The sequence below is a fragment of the Heptranchias perlo genome, unplaced genomic scaffold (assembly GCF_035084215.1).
Source record: "Heptranchias perlo isolate sHepPer1 unplaced genomic scaffold, sHepPer1.hap1 HAP1_SCAFFOLD_97, whole genome shotgun sequence".
Lineage (NCBI taxonomy): Eukaryota > Metazoa > Chordata > Chondrichthyes > Hexanchiformes > Hexanchidae > Heptranchias > Heptranchias perlo.
Window position 1 is genome coordinate 1,241,804 of NW_027140014.1, and position 17,678 is coordinate 1,259,481.

The window sequence follows — 17,678 nt, forward strand, 5'->3', positions numbered from 1 at the left end:
AAGTGAGAGACCTTGAAGTACATATGCACAGGTCCCTGAAGGTGGCAGTACAGGTAGATAAGGTTTTGAAGCATGCATGCAGAACGCTCTCCTTTATTCGCCGAGGTACAGAATACAAAATCAGGGAAGTAATGATGGAACTGTATAAAACGCTGTTAAGTCCACAGCTGGAGTATTGTGCGCAGTATTGTGCGCAGTTCTGCTCACCACATTACAGAAAGGACATAATTGCTCTGGAGAGAGTGCAGAGAAGAATTACAAGAATGTCGCCAGTGTTTGAAAATTGCAGCTCAGAGGAGAGATTGGACAGGCTGCGGTTGTTTTCCTTGGAGCAGTGGAGGCTGAGGGGAGACTTGATTGATGTGTACAAAGTTATGAGGGACCTAGATTGAGTAGACAGGAAGTAGCTGTTTGCGCTAGTGGAGAGTTCGAGAACCAGAGGACATAGATTTAAGCTGATTGGCAGAAGGATGAGAGGGGACATGAGGAAAAACTTTTTTCCCAGAGTGTGGTGGGTTCCCTTTTACCCGCTGTGCACTTCACATGTACAGGAGCTGACACCGAGACACACATGGGCCGTTTAGTATGAGACGGGAGTTAGTCATTCCCTTTTACTCGATGTCTATTGCACCTGCATGGTGCTGATAAGAACATAAGAAATAGAAGCAGGAGTGGGCCATTCGGCCCATCCAGCCTGCTCTCCCATTTCATCAGCGGCCTCAACTCGATTTTCTCGACCGATCCCCATATCCCTTGATTCCCCGATAGTCCAAAATTCTATCGATCTCAGATTTGAACATACTCAACGACTGAGCATCCATCACCCTCTGGGGTACAGAATTTCAAAGATTCACATCCCTCCGAGTGAAGGAATTCCTCCTCACCACAGTCTTGAATGTCTGACCCCTTATTCTGAGACAATGCCCCCTGGTTCTAGACTCTCCAGCCAGGGGAAACACCCTCTCAGCATCTACCCTGTCAAGCCCCCTCAGAATCTTAAATGTTCCAGTGAGATCAACTCTCATTCTTCTAAACTCCAGAGAGTATAGGCCCATTCTACTAAATCTCTCCTCATAGGACCTCACACTCATCCCAGGAATTAATCTAGTGAACCTTCATTGCACCGCCTCTGAGGCAAGTATATCCTTCCTTAGATAAGGAGACCATAACTGTACACAGTACTCCAGGTGAGGTCTCACCAAAGCCCTGTAACATTGTCGTAACACTTCCTTACTCTTGTACTCCAACCCCCTTTTAATAAAGACCAACATACCATTTGCGTTCCTCATTACCTGATGCACATGCATTTTAAAGCAGGAGGAGCAGGAGGAGTGACCGAGAGCAGAGCGGGTATATAACGGATAGGGAGGAGTGACCGAGAGCAGAGCTGGGATATAAAGTAGAGGGGCCAGTGACCGATAGCAAGACGGAGATATAAAGGAGAGGGACCAGTGACCGAGAGCAGGGCGGGGATATAAGGAGAGGGGCCAGTGATCGAGAGCAGGACCGGGATAGACAGCAAAGGGACCAGTGACCGAGAGCAGAGCGGTGATATGCTCTAGGTCACTGGTCACTCTCCATTCCATCCCCGTTCTGCTCTCGTTCACTGGTCCCTCTCCTTTCTAAACCAGCTCCGCTCTCGGTCACTGGTCACTCTCATTTGTATTGTAAAATTGCATTCCAGCACAATCTGTAACGTCATGACCCGGTCTATTCCTCACTCTTCCACTGCCAAAAAGCGAGGGTATCAACCCTTGTTCAATGAGGATTGTAGAAAATCATGCCAGGAGCAGCACCAAGTGTACCTAAAAATGAGGTGCCAAACTGGTGAAGCAACAACTCAGGATTACATGCATGCTAAACAGTGGCAGTAACAAGCTACGCAGTCCTGCCACATGCAGTCGTGAATGGTGGTGGACAATTAAACAACTGAAGGGAGGAGGTGGCTCTGTAAACATCCCCATCCTGAATGATGGCGGAGTCGAGCATGTGAGTGCTAAAGAAAAAGCTAAAGTGTTTGCAAACATCTTCAGCCAGAAGTGCCGAGTGGATGATCCATCTCGGCCTCCTCCCAATATTCCCGCCATCACAGAAGCCAGTCTTCAGCCAATTCGATTCACCCCTCGTGATAACAAGAAACGGCTGAGTGCACTGGATACAGCAAAGGCTATGGGCCCCGACAACATCCCGGCTGTAGTGCTGAAGACTTGTGCTCCAGAATTAGCCGCGCCTCAAGCCAAGCTGTTCCAGTACAGCTACAACACTGGCATGTCACCGACAATGTGGAAAATTGCCCAGGTATGTCCTGTTCACAAAAAGCAGGACAAATCCAATCCAGCCAATTACTGCCCCATCAGACTACTCTCAATCATCAGCAAAGTAATGGAAGGTGTCGTCGACAGTGCTATCAAGCGGCACTTACTCACCAATAACCTGCTTACCGATGCTCAGTTTGGGTTCCGCCAGGAGCACTCGGCTCCAGACCTCATTACAGACTTGATCCAAACATGGACAAAAGAGCTGAATTCCAGAGGTGAGGTGAGAGTGACTGACCTTGACATCAAGGCAGCATTTGACCGAGTGTGGTACCAAGGAGCCCGAGAAAAATTGAAGTCAATGGGAATCAGGAGAAAACTCTCCAGTGGCTGGAGTCAGACCTCGCACAAAAGAAGATGGTCGTGGTTGTTGGAGGCCAATCATCTTAGCCCCAGGACATTGTTGCAGGATTTCCTCAGGGCAGTGTCCTCGGCCCAAACATCTTCAACTGTTTCATCAATGACTTTCCCTCCATCATAAGGTCAGAAATTGGGATGCTAAATGCTGATTGCACGGTTTTCAGTTCCATTCGCAAGCCCTCAGATAGTGCAATTGTCCGTACCCGCATGTAAGTGTACAGATGAGCGCATCACTGTAATAAATAAGCATCCAGCAGGCAATACGCAAGTGTGGACAGGAGTTGTGAATGTGTGAAGTGACTGTAACATGTGTTCAGTCAATATATTCAGTTGCATGTTACGGAACAGAAGTGGGTCTTAATGAATTTAAAAGTGTGTAAACTGCAGAGATCACATCCTGACCATGAAATAAGTGGCTGTGAGTGTCCAAAGTGTGAAATTAAAGTGGAAATTGCTGAAAAGCGTCTTTTTTGTCGTGAGATGCATGCAGAAAATACTAGCGACAGGCTTGTGGCCGTCTTTCTCAATCATTATTTCAAATCTTATTATGTTATGATCCCTACTGCCTCGATGTTCCCTAAACTTACTTCTATCTGCTCCGTTGCAATTCCCTTTACTAGATCCAGTAGTGAGAGGGTATATAAGAACTGAGAGGATATAATTGAACTGAGAGGATATACTCGAACTGAGATGAAATACTAGAACTGAGAGGATATACGAGATCCGAGAGGATATACTAGAACTGAGAGGATATACTCATTGCAGTGCATGTGTGAAAACGCACAAAGCGTGATACACAAGTTTGGTGAGCTGCAGTCGCAAATAGCCACATGGGAATGCGATGTTGTCGCAGTAACGGAGACCAGGCTCAAAAAAGAGCAGGATTGGGTGCTGAATATTCCTGGATACAAGGTGTTCAGGAAAGCTAGTGAAGGAAAGAATGGAGGGGTGTGGCAGTATTGATTAAAGAGAGTATTGCAGTACTGGAGAGAGAGGATGTCCTGGAGGGGTCAGATTGAATTTATTTGATTAAGAAATAAATGAGTTGACATTACACTACTGGGTGTATTCTATAGGCCACCAACCAGTGGGAAGGAGAAAGAGGAGCAAATTTTGCAGGGAAATCATGGGCCAAGTGGAGCTAGTGTCAGTGGGGGAGCATTTAGTGAGCAGCGACCATAGTGTCATAAGTTTTAAAGTCGCTATGGAAATTGACATGGATCACTCTAAAGCAAAAATACTCAATTGAAGGAGGGCCAATTTCAAAGGGATGAGAACAGATCTGGCCCGGGTAAAAAGGAAATGAAAGGTTTGCAGGCAAAACTGTAATTGAACAGTGGGCGGCTTTAAAAGACGAGATGGTTTGGGTAAAGTCGAGACAATTCCCACAAGGGACAAAGGGAGGGCAACTGAAGCCAGAGATCCCTGGATGACAAAGGAGATTGAGAGTAAGATGAAATGGAAGAAAGGGACGTATGACAGATGTCAGGTTGATAACACAAGTGAGAACCAGGCAGAATATAGAAAGTTCACAGGGGAAGTGAAAAGGGAAATACGAGGGGGAAAAAGAGAGAGTATGAGAATAGGCTGGCGGCTGACATAAAAGCGAATCTAAAAGTCTTCGATAGGGAAACGGACAACAAGAAGACGAGTGGGACTGATTTGCGAGCGTTAAGGAGATCTACTCATGGAGGCAGAGAGGATGGCTGAGGCACTAAATGAGCACTTTGCATCTGCTTTTAGCAAGGAAGAAGATGCTGCCACAGACTCAGTGAGGGAAGATAAAGTTGAGATGCTGGAAGGAGTAAAAATTGATAAAGAAGAGGTATTGAAAGGCTAGCTGTACTTAATGAGACATACAAAATTCTGAGGGGACTCGATAGGGTAGCTGCTGAGAGGATGTTACCCCTCATGGGGGAATCCAAAACTAGGAGACATAGTCAGGGACTGCTCTTGCATAGAACCGGCACGAGCTCGATGGCCCAAATGGGCTCCTTCCGCGCTGGAACCTTCCTATGATGCTATGATTCGACAAGAGCAGGTCAGAGGCTGCGTCTACTGCCGCGACTGACTCATCTCCTGACACCCCAAAGCCTTTCCACCATCTACAATGCACAAGTCAGGAGTGTGACTGAATACTCTCCATTGGATGAGTGCAGCTCCAACAGCACTCAAGAGGCTCGACTCCATCCAGGAAAAAACAGCCCGCTTGATTGGCACCCCATCCACTGCATTAAATATTCACTCCCTCCTCCACTGGCGCACCGTGGCTGCAGTGTGTACCATCCACAGGATGCACTGCAGCAACTTGAAACAGAAAAATATCAAAAATAGAAGCAGAAGTAGGCCATTCGGCCCTTCGAGCCTGCGACGCCATTCAATATGATCAAGGCGGATCCTCTATCTCAATATCATATTCCCAGTCTCTCCCCATATCCCGTGATGCCTTTTGTTTCTAGAAATCGACCTAGCTCCTTCTTAAATATATTCAGTGACTTGGCCTCCACAGCCTTCTGTGGTTGAGAATTCCACAGGTTCACCACCGTCTGAATGAAGAAATTTCCCATCATCTAAGTCCTAAACGTCCTTCCCCGTATTCTGAGACTGTGACCCTTCCTTCTGGATCCCCAGCCAGGGCAAACATCCTTCCTGCATCCAGCCTGTCGAGCCCTGTCACAATTTTATATGCCAAGGCTTCTTTGAAAGCTCCTCGCAAAACCGCAACCTCTACCACCAAGAAGAACAAGGGCAGCAGGCACTTCGGAACAACATAACCTGCACGTTCCCCTCCAAGTCACACACCATCCCGACTTGGAAATATATCGCTGTTCCTTCATCGTCGCTGGGTCAAAATCCTGGAACTCCCGACCCAACAGCACTGTGGGAGAACATTCACCACACGGACTGCAGCGGTTCAAGAAAGTGGCTCATCACCAACTTCTTATGAGTAATTAGGGATGGGAAATAAATGTTGGCCTTACCAGCGATGCCCACATTTTAGGAATGAAGTAAGAAAAAAGTAAGAATTTAAAAACGAGAGGGGGCGTCTTGATATAAACCAAAGATCTCTTGATCTGCAGTCAAATGCTCTACTACTGAGCTACACCCCCACATCTGTTAAGCGTCATATTAAAAACAAGGTTCAGTATGTCGCAGTTATCAGCTCTTTCGATCGTTGTAGTCAGAAGGCCAACTAAAGCCAGAGCTCCCTGGATGACAAAAGAGACACTGAGTAAGATGAAACGGATGAAAGGGACGTATGATAGATGTCAGGTTGGTAACACAAGTGAGAACCAGGTAGAATATCGGACGTTCACAGGGTAAGTGAGAAAGGAAATAATGTTTATAATGTATTTATATATTTCTATGTGTTATGGCACGGGGACAGCATGGACAAAACGGCGGCAAGCGCTGAGTCCACCTTGGACAAAATGGTGGCTGGCGCGGCCACCATCTTGGACAAAAGGGCGGCAAACGCGGCCACCATCTTGGCAAAAATGGCGGCCAATAGGGCCACCATCTTGGGCAAAATGGCGGCAAGCGCGGCCACCATTTTGGACAATATGGCGGCAAGCGCGGCAACCATCTTGGACAAAATGGCGGCAAGCGCGGCCTCCATCTTGGACAAAAGGGCGGCAAACGCGGCCTCCATCTTGGAAAAAATGTAGCCAAACACGGCCACCATCTTGGGCAAAATGGCGGCAAGCGCGGCCACCATTTTGGACAATATGGCGGCAAGCGCGGCAACCATCTTGGACAAAATGGCAGCAAGCGCGGCCTCCATCTTGGACAAAAGGGCGGCAAACGCGGCCTCCATCTTGAACAAAATGGCGGCAAGCGCAGCCAGCATCTTATCAGATGGCGGCAAGTGGCCAACAGAGTGCCCCCGGTGATCCCGCAGTGAACCCAGAATGTCCCAGTGACCCCAGAGTGATGGCAGAGCGCAGCCAGGCATCCCAGAGTGCAGCCATTCAGCCCATAATGAGCCCAGAGTGCAGCCAGAGTTGCCAGAGTGATGCCAGAGAGGCAGCCTTTGTGTTTGGGCCACCACCACAACAACTATCACCATAACAACTTGTATTTATAATATATGTTATGTATATATTTATAATGTAATTATATATATCTATGTGTTATGGCACAGGGACAGCATGGACAAAACGGCGGCAAGCGCTGAGTCCACCTTGGACCAAATGGCCGTTAGCTCGACGCCATCTTGGACAAAATGGCGACGGCGCGGCCACCATCATGGACAAAATGGCGGCAAGCGCGGTCACCATCTTGGACAAAATGGTGGCAATGGCGGCCACCATTTTGGACAAAATGGCGGCCAACGCGGCCACCATCTTGGACAAAATGGCGGCCAATGCGGCCACCATTTTGGAAAAAATGGCCGCTGGCGCCGCCGCCATCTTGTCAGATGGCGGCAAGTGGCCAAGAGTGTATCCCCGGTGATCCCGCATTGAGCCCAGAGTGATGGCAGACTGCAGCCAGACATCCCAGAGTGCAGCCAGTCAGCCCAGAGTGAGCCCAGAGTGCAGCCGGGGATGCCAGAGTGATGCCAGAGCGGCAGCCTTTGTGTTTGGGCCACCAGCACAAAAACCACCACCACAACAACAACTTGTATTTATAATATATATTATCGATATATTCATAATGTATTTAAATATTTCTATGTGTTATAGCACGAGGACAGCATGGGCCACCATCTTGGAAAAAGTGTGCTTCGACCACCACCACAACAGGTACTACTACAACAATGTCCCAGTGACCACCCGCTTTCTGTGGTAAGGATGTGTTCACTGAAGCTCAGTGACAAGACTTTCCATTTTCGGTTGTGCATCGCATCAGCACACAATAGTGTGACTCACTCCATTCATGAAACATTTCTGATTGCCGCAGGAATTTGTCTCGCAGAATAACTGATGAAGCTTCTGTTCCGGTTGGTTATATCAACATTGGTGACTGCCAGGTACTGAGCTCCATTACCTTGTGTGTGCAAGAAGCCTTCACGGATGTGGGGGTGTAGCTCAGTGGTAGAGCATTTGACTGCAGATCAAGAGGTCTCTGGTTCATAATCCAAACGCCCTCTCTCCGTTCTTCAGCTGATCCTGTTGAGAGTCATCCCGTCAGTCTGCCTTCGCTGCAGGATTCTACTTTATGTTGAGTTACATTGAGTCTGCAGCAGAGAAACCGGCCATTTGGCCCAACTGGTCTATGCTGGCATTGAGGCTTCACATGAACCTCCTCCCGACTTCATCGAAGCCAATCAGTAAACCCTTCGATTCCTTTCTCCTTCATTTTTTTATCCAGCTTCCCCTTAAATGCATTTAAGCTCCTGGCCTCAACTACCCCTGATGGTAGCGAATCCCACCTACTGTCCACTCTCTGGGTAAAGAAGTTTCTCCTGAATTCCCTATTGGATTTAGTAATGACGATCTTATATTTATCACCTATGTTTTTGGAACCCCCCACAATTGGAGACATTTTCTTCATGTCTAACAATTTCATAATCTTAAAGATCTCCATCAGGTCACCCATCAGCCTTCTCTTTTTGAGAGAAAAGAGCCCCAGCCTTTTCAATCGTTCCTGATCGCTAGATCCTCTCAGATCTTGTGTCATCCTACTAGATTTTGTTGCATCTTCTGCAATGCCTCGATATCCTTTTTATAAAATTGTGTAATTTTATTATTTTAAGTATTGTGTACAGATGGGGATGGGCAACCCAATGGTGTTTCATTATTGACTAGTTTGTTCTTATTTTTTTGAGGAATATATTTCTTCTGAACTCTATTGATCTCCGTTTTAAACATTTGCCTCTGCTGTTCTATCTTTTTGTCTGTCAAAACATTTTACAGTTGATCTGACGTAGTTCCATTTTGATCCCCTCAAAAGGAGCTATGTTCCAATTTATCACTTTGGTCCTTGTCTTACTTATGTCTTTCTCAATCCCTTAGGTTGTAGCGATTGTGGAAGTGAGTGCGTGAGTGAGTAAGTGTGATTGAAAAAGTGAGTGAGTGAGTGCGACTGAGTACATGAGTGAGTGAGTGAGTGCGACTGAGCATGTGAGTGAGTGATTGAGTGAATGAATGTGACAGAGTGAGTGAGTGAGTGTGTGAGTGAGCGAGTGAGTGCATGAGTGAATGAGTGATTGTCTCAGTGAACGACCTGCTGATTGAGTGAATGAGTGAATTTGTGAGTGAGTGAGTGAGTGTGTGAGTGATTGAGTTGGAGAGTGAGGCAGGGAGAGCAGGCTGGAGTGATGAAATGATAAAACAGAGACAGGCAGACAAGAGAGGAATCACTGCTGGATCTCGTAATGGAAAGTGAAACGGAGGAGATAAGAAATGAAAGTGTAGGGGAACATCTCGGCAATAGCGATCATAACATAATAAGGTTTAAAATAATGATTGAGAAAGGCGGCCACAAGACTCTCCCCAGCGCTTTCTGTTTGCATCTGACGGACGAAAAAAGACTTTTTAGCATTTTCCACTTTCATTTTCAGCACGATTCACATGTTGGACACTCACAGCCTCTCATTACATGGCCAGTATGTGAATTCTGCAATTTACACACTTTTCCATTCATTAAGACCCACTTCTGTTCGGCAACCTGCATACGAGCGTATTGTCTTAACACAAATTACAGTCACTTCACGCACTATCTCCTCCTGTCCGCACTTGCCTAATGCCTGCTGGATGATTATTTATTACATTGGTGCTATATTCTGTATACTTACATATAGGGCACTGGTAGCATCATCTTGTGAAACTGCACATTGAACCTGATGTTTCTTGTGTTGAATGCAAACGATCTAAAGAGCTGGGGGCAGAGCACAGTGAGAGAGCATTTGACTGCAGCTGGAGAAACGTCTGTTTGAAATTCAGGTCCCTTTTGTCTGCTTCTTCTAGTTCGGCATTCTGTAGTATGGATGTGTTCACTGAAGCTTAGTGACAAGTCTTTCCATGTTGGGTTGTGCAGTGCAACTGTCCACAATCGTGTGACTCACTCCATTCATGAAACATTGCTGATTGCCGGAGTTATTTGTCTCCCAGAAAAACTAATGAAGCTTCTATTCAGGTTGGTTATGTCAATATTGGTGACTGCCATGCACTCAGCCCCGTTACCTTGTGTGTGCAAGAAATCATCACAGATGTGGGGGTGTAGCTCAGTGGCAGAGCATTTGACTGTAGATCAAGAAGTCTTTGATTCCAAATCCTGATGCCCCCCTCTGCTCCTCCTGGTGGCGAGTTCCACAATCTCACCGCATCATTGACCATCTTTTATCGATGACCTCTCGTTCTGGTCTCCCTCGCAAGATGGAAACTTTTCTTCTCTCCCTGTTTGCCGCATGGAACCTTTAAATTTTCTGAAAGTAAGTGTTCATTATCTCAATTGTGCTGCCTGATCGGACGGTGGAGGCAGAGTCAATTGCAGCTTTTAAAATGGGAATTGGATAAACACTTGAAGGGATTAAATTTGCAAGGACTGCCGGGGAACGGGTCGAACTGGATTGCTCTGACAAAGTGCCGGCACCGGCTCGATGGGCCAAATGGCCTCCTTCTGTGCTGTAACCAGTCTATGATTCTAAGATTCTACGTCTGTACAGTGCCTGATCAAAGTCAATGAAACGGAGGCATGGCGAGGAGTCAGGCTCAGGGGGAGGAGTCAGCCTCTGGGGGAGGAGGCAGGGTCTGATGGAGGGTTCAGACTATGGGGCGGAGTCAGACATTGGGATGGTCTCACACCCTGGGTGAGCGAGTCAAGTCTCTGGGGGTGGAGTCCGGTCAGACACTGAGGGTGGAGTCAGGCTTTGGAGGAGGAATCTGGCTCTGGGGGAGGATTCAGAATCTGTGGGAGCCTTCAGACTTTCAGGGAGGTGTCAGGCTCTGGGGCAAAAGGGAATATGAAGAGGTTTGGAAGGATGTCAAAAAACAATTCAGAAAGCGATGAGAAACCAGAAAATTAGTTCTCAAGGAATATAAAAAGTAATAATAGATTATTCCAGAGATACATCAATAACATAAGGATACTTACCAGATTAATTGAGCCACTGAGGGATACACAAGAGCAACACACAGGTAATGACAGTGAAATGGCAGAAATATTGAATTGTTAATTTGCCTCAGTATTTATCAAGGGAGACTAACAAGGTGGGCAGGACATTCGAAGAAGAGATCAGAAAACGTGTAAAGGCATTTCAGAACGAAAGGGGGAGATAATTGATAAACTAATCAAACTTAGAGAGGATTAAAACCCCCGGTCTGGAGGAAGTGGATCAGTACATATCAAAAGTAGTTTGTGAAGAGATAGTAGAGGCATAATACATATATAACACATTGACTAGAAAAGGGAATAGTGCCAGAGGACTGACGGAGAGGTGATGTTATTCCCAAAACAAAAAGGGGAGATAGAACAAGCCCAGGGGACTATCGACCAGTTAGCTCAACGTTGGTGGGAAGAAATATAATTGAATCTTTACTCAAAGATGAATAGAAAAATATGGAGAAAAGTAAAATATAATAAAGAATAGACCGCACGGATATCAGAAGGGAAAGTCATTCTTTACTAAACTTAGTGAATTATTTGATGAAGTAACAGAATGAGTAGACAAGAGTAACGCAGTGGATGTAATGTATTTGGATTTTCAAAAGGCCTTCAATAACTTACCACATTGTAGCCTCATGACTGAGGTCAAAGCGTGTGGAGTCAAGGGACAGGTAGAAGAATGGACAGCAAGCTGGCTACAAAACATAAAACAGGGAGTAGGGATTAAAGGCAGTTACTCAGACTGGCATAAGGCGGGAAGGGGTGTTCCACAGGGATCGGTACTGGGACCACTGTTGTTCACAATTGATATCAATAGTTTCGACTCGGATATCAGTCGTACAATTTCAAAATTTGCAGATAATTCGATATTGATGAGTGCAGTTAATGCAAAGGAAGAATGGGTGAAAAAGCAAGAAGACATTCATTAACTTGCAGAATGGGCTTGTAATTGGCAAATGAATTCCAATGTAAATAAGGGTGAGGTCTTGGTACGATTTTGGTATAAAGAATAAGGAGGCAATATATTGCTTGGATAATAAGTGTCTAAATGGGGTAGAGGATTAAAGGGATCACGGGCTATAGATTCTCAAATTACTAAAAGTAGCCACGCAGGTTAAAATGGCCATAAAAAGGCAAACCAAGCACTGGGCTTCATTTCCAGATGGATAGAATTGAAAAGCATGGAAGTTATGTTAAACCTGTTCAGACCACACTTGGAGTTCTGTGTATAGATCTAGTCTCCATATTTTACAAAGGATATAGAGTCATTGGAGAAGGGACAAAAAGATTCACCAGGATGATAACAGAACTAAGAAAATATAACTATCAGGAAAGACTAAACAGGCTGTGGCTATTTTCTCTGGAAAAGAGAAGACCGAGAAGTGACCTGATAGAGGCCTTTAGGATAATGCAATGGTTTGATAGGTTAAAGGTAGATGAAATGTTTCCACTTGTGGGCAGTCCAAAACTGAAGGTTATCAAGATACGATAGTCACGAATACATCCAATAAGAATTCAGTAGAAACTTCCTCACCCAAAGAGTTGTAAGAATGTTGAACTCGCCACCACACGGAATAGTTGAGGCAGATAACATGAATGGATTTAAGAGGAAACTGGATAAGCACACGAGGGAGAAAGGAATGGGAGGGTATGTGGATCGGGTTCGATGAACGAGGGAGGGAGGAGGCTCGTGTGGAGCATCAACGCTGGCAGAGAACAATTGGGCCAAATGGCCGAATGCAGACTCAATGCAAACGACAATCCTGAAGCTGCAGGAAAGGGGGATAAACAATGTGACTCCCAACAGGAAACACATCAAAGGTGGAGGGGGCGCCTGGATTTGAACCAAAAACCTCTAAACTTGCAAGCAAATGCTTTACCACTGAGCTACACCCCCACACATTTATTATGGTTTATGGCACACAAAAGGTAATGGAGCACATTACCATTTCATCAAAGACGTTGATATCGCCATGCTGAAAAGAAGTTTCATCAGTTCTCCTGGGAGACAAATAACTCAGTCAATCAGAGATGTTTCATGAATGGAGTGAGTCACACGATTGTTTACAGATGCGATGCACAAGCCAACATGGAAAGCCTTCTCACTCAGCTTCAGCGAACACATCCTTTCCACAGAACGCGGAACTAGAAGCACCAGACAAACGACACCTGAATTGCAACCAGAGGTTTCTCCAGCTGCAGTCAAAAGCTCTCTCACCGTGCTCTGCCCCCAGCTCTTTAGAACTTTACGCTAAACACAAGAAACACCAGGTTCAATGTGCAGTTTCACAAGCTATCAGTGCCATGTATGTAAGTGTACAGAATATCGTACCAGTGTAATAAAAATTCATCCAGCAGGCATTAGGCAAGTGTAGACAGGAGGAGATAGTTTGTGAAGTGACTGTAACATGTGTTAAATCAATACATTCAGTTGCAAGTTACGGAACAGAAGTGGGTCTTACCGAATGGAAAAGTGTGTAAATTGCAGAATTCACATTCTGGACATGAAATAAATGGCTGTGAGTGTCCAAAGTGCGAATTCTCCAAGAAATAAAAGTGGAAAATGCTGAAAGGCCTTCTTTCGCCGTCAAATGCAGGCAGAAATTGCTTCTGACAGATTTGTGACCCTCTTCCTCCATCATTCTTTTAATCCCTATTATGTTATGATCGCTAGTACCGACATGTTTCCCTGCGATTACTTCTCTTATCTGTTCCGGTTTATTTCCCATTACTAGATCCAGCAACGATGCCTCTCTTGTCTGCCTGTCTCCCTTCTGTCATTTAATCGATCCTGCCCGCCCTCCCTGCCTGTATCTCACAATCACTCAATCACACACTCACTCATTCACACACTCACACATTCATTCCTCACGCACTCACTCACTCATTCATGCATTCACTCACTCATTCACAGACTCACTCACTTGCACGCTCTCTCACTCACAGACTCACTCACTCATTCACTCACCCATTCACTCATTCACTCCCTCACTCACTCACTTCCATAATCCCTCCACTGGAAATGATTGAGAAACACAGAAGTAAGACAAAGACCAAAGTGATAGATTGGAACATAGCTAATTTTCAGAGGATGAGAATGGAAGTTGGGAAGATAAACTGTCATAAATTTTGTGGGACAAAGAGATAGAACAGGAGAGGCAAATACATAGAACGAAGACGAACAGAGTTCAGAAGAAATATATTCCTCTGAACAGAAGAACATACGGGCTAATAATGAAAGAACATTTGTTTGTGGAGCCTCATCTGTACATAATACATAAAATTATAAAATATACACAATATTATAAACAGGATATCGAGGCAGTGGAGATGTTGCAATAAGGTTTACTAGGATGATACCAGAACTGAGAGGATATATTTATCAGGAAAGATTAAACAGGCTGGGGGTCTTTTCCCGAGAAAAGAGAAGGCTGAGGGGTGACCTGATAGAGGTCTTTAAGATAATGAAATTTTTAGACACAGAGAACATGTTTCCACTCCCAGAATAACTGATGAAGATTCTTTTCATTCCGGATTCTAAATGCTGGGTAAAAAAAATTGTTTCCCATGTCACCTCAAATCTGTGTCCGCTGATTCTTGACCTTCTGCCAATGGGAACAGTTTCACCTTATTTACTTCATCTAAACCCTTCATAATTATGAATTCTTCTACCAAATCTCCTCTCAACCTTCTCTTTTCCAAGCAGAACAACCCCAGCTTCTCCAGTCTAGCCACGGAATTGAAGTCCTTCATCCCTGGAATCATTCCAGTCAACCTCTTGTGAAACTTCACGTCCTTCGTAAAGTGCGTTGCCCAGAATTGTACAAAATATTTCAGTTGTGGCTGAACCATTGTTTTATAAAGATTCAACACAACTCCCTTGCTTTTGAACTCTATGCCTCTATTTATTAAGGAATGGATCCCGCATGCTTTTTTTAACCGCTTTCTCAACCTGCACTGCCACCTTCTAAGATCTGTGTACACACACCTGCAGGTTTCTCTGTTCCTGCGCCACCTTTAAAATCGTACCCTCCAGTTCACATTGCCTCTCCTGGTTCTTCCTGTCAAAATGTATCACTTCCCACTCCTCAGCTTTAAATTTCATCTGCCACGTGTCCGACCATGCCACCAGCCTTTCTGTGTCCCCTTGAAGTCTATCACTGACCTCCTCACTATTTACCACCCTTCCAAATTTAGTGTCATCTGCAAATTTTGAAATTGTGCCTTGCATACCCAAGTCCAAGTCATTAATATATATCAAGAAAACCAGTGGTCCTTGTACCGATCCCTGGGGAACAACACTGTACACCACCCTCCAATCCGAAAAACAACCGTTCACAACAATTCGCTGTTTCCTGTCACTTAGCCAATTTTGTATCCATTTTGCCACTGTTCCCTTTATTCCATGGGCTTCAATTTTTCTGACAAGCCTAAGATCTGGCACTTTATCAAACGCCTTTTGAAAGTCCATATACACATCATCAACCGCATTGCCCTCATCGACCCTCTCTGTAACCACATCTCAAACAAGTTAGTAAGACAGGATTTTCCTTTAACAAATCCGTGCTGGCTTTCCTTTATTAATCCACACTTGTCCAAGTGACCATTAATTTTGTCCCGGATTATCGTTTCTAAACGCTTCCCCAACACCGATGTTAAACTGACAGGCCTGTAGGTGCCGGGTTTAATCTTAGAACCTTTTTTGATCAAGGATGTAACATTTGCAATTCTGCATTGTGGGATTATTTCAGCAATATAACACTTGACAAAAAATCAAGAAACTCTTGGTTCAAATCCATCTACCCAACTTACTGAAGGACCATTTGAGCCTCTTGTGGTGAAGTTGATTTCTTAATTTCCCGCTGCACACATTGGTCACTTTCGTTAAGACCAATTTAAGTTCCGCAACCTGCAACTGAATGTATTGACTGAACATGTGTTCCCATTGCTTCGCTCACTAGCTCCTCCTGTCCGCACTTGCCTAATGCCTGCTGGATGCTTACTTGTTAGGCAATTAGGAAAGTAAATGGCATGTTGGCCTTTATTGCAAGGCGGGTGGAGTACAAGACTAAGGAAGTCTTACTACAGTTGTACAGGGCTTTGGTGGGACCTCACCTGGAGTACTGCGTACCGTTTTGTACTGCTTTTCTAAGGAAGGATATATTTGCCTTGGAGGCGGTGCAATGAAGGTTCACTAGAATAATTCCAGGGATGAGAGGGTTGTCCTATGATGAGAGATTGAGTAGAATGGGCCGATACTCTCTGGAGTTTAGAAGTATGAGAGGTGATCTGATTGAAGCACATAAGATTCTGAGGGGGCTTGACAGGGTAGATGCTGAGAGGTTGCTTCCCCTGGCTGAAGAGTCTCGAACTGGGGGGCATAGTCTCAAGATAAGGGGTCGGACATTCAAGACTAAGATGAGGAGGAATGTCTTCACTCAGAGGGTCGTGAATCTTTGGAATTCTCTACCCCAGAGTGCTGTGGATGCTGAGTGGTTGAGTATTTTCAAATGTACGGAGTCGGACAACACCAGGTTATAGTCCAACAGCTTTATTTGAAATCACAAAATTTCGGAGCTTTGCTCCTTCTTCACCTGACGAAGGAGCAAAACTCCTGAAGCTTGTGATTTCAATAAAGCTGTTGGACTAAAACATGGTGTTGTACGACTCCGTACATTTGTCCACCCCAGTCCATCACACATCTCCACATCATGAGTATATTGAAGGTTGAGATGGAAAGATTTCTGGACTCTAGGGGAATCAAGAGATTTGTGTCTCGGGCGGGGAAGGGGAGCTGAGGTCGAAGATCAGCCATGATCTTATGGAATGGCAGAGCAGGCTCGAGGGGCCGAATGCACTCCTCCTGCTCCTAATTCTTATGTTCTTATCTTATGTTCTTATTACATTGATGGGATATTCTGTACAATTACATATAGGGCACTGAGAGCATGATCTTGTCAAACTGCACATTGAACCTGGTGTTTCTTGTGTTGATGGCAACGATCTAAAGAGCTGGGGGCAGAGCACAGTGAGAGAGCATTTGACCGCAGCTGGAGAAACTTCTGGTTGAAATTCAGGTGTCGTTTTTCTGCTGCTTCTAGTTCCGCGTTCTGTGGTCAGGATGTGTTCACTGAAGCTTAGTGAAAAGACTTTCCATCTTGGGTTGTGCATCGTATCTGTACACAATAGTGTGACTCACTGCATTCATGAAACATTGCTGATTGCCGTCGTTCTTTGTCTCCCAGAATAACTGATGAATCTTCTGTTCAGGTTGGTTGTATCAACATTGGTGACTGCCAGGTACTGAGCTCCATTACCTTGTGTGCGCAAGAAGCCTTCACGGATGTGGGGGTGTAGCTCAGTGGTAGAGCATTTGACTGCAGACCATGAGGTCTCTGGTTCAAATCCACGCGCCCCCTTTACTCTTTTAAACACATCCTTTCACTCTGGCTTCCCTGCAGCTGCAGGATTATTTTTCGTGTTGAGTGAGATTGAGTCTGCAGCAGAGAAACAGGCCATTGGGCCCAACTGGTCTGTGCTGGCATTGTTGCTCCACGTGAACCTCCACCTTAATTCATCGAAGCCTATCAGCAAACACTTCAATTCCTTTCTCCTTCATTTTCTTCATCTTGCTTCTCCTTAAATGCATTGAAGCTCCTGGCCTCAACTACCCCTTATGGAAGCGAATTCCACCTTCTCACCACTCTCTGGGTAAATAAGTTTCTCCTGAATTCCCTATTGGATTGAGTAATGACGATCTTATATTTATGACCTATGGTTTTGGATTCGCCCCCAATTGGAAACATTTTCTCCATGTCTAACAATTTCATAATCTTAAAGATCTCCATCAGGTCACCCATCAGCCTTCTCTTTTCTGGAGAAAAGTGCCCCAGCCTGTTCAATTATTCCTGATAGTTATATCCTCTCAGTTCTTGTGTCATCCTAGTAGATTTT

General features: G+C 45.1%; 1 non-coding gene across 1 annotated transcript; it reads left to right on the forward strand.

The window, feature by feature from the left end:
- The first annotated feature begins 7,694 nt into the window (after positions 1 to 7,694).
- On the forward strand, positions 7,695 to 7,767 carry trnac-gca (transfer RNA cysteine (anticodon GCA)). Its single transcript has one exon. It is a non-coding gene; the product is annotated as a tRNA-Cys (tRNA).
- The last annotated feature ends 9,911 nt before the right edge of the window (positions 7,768 to 17,678 follow it).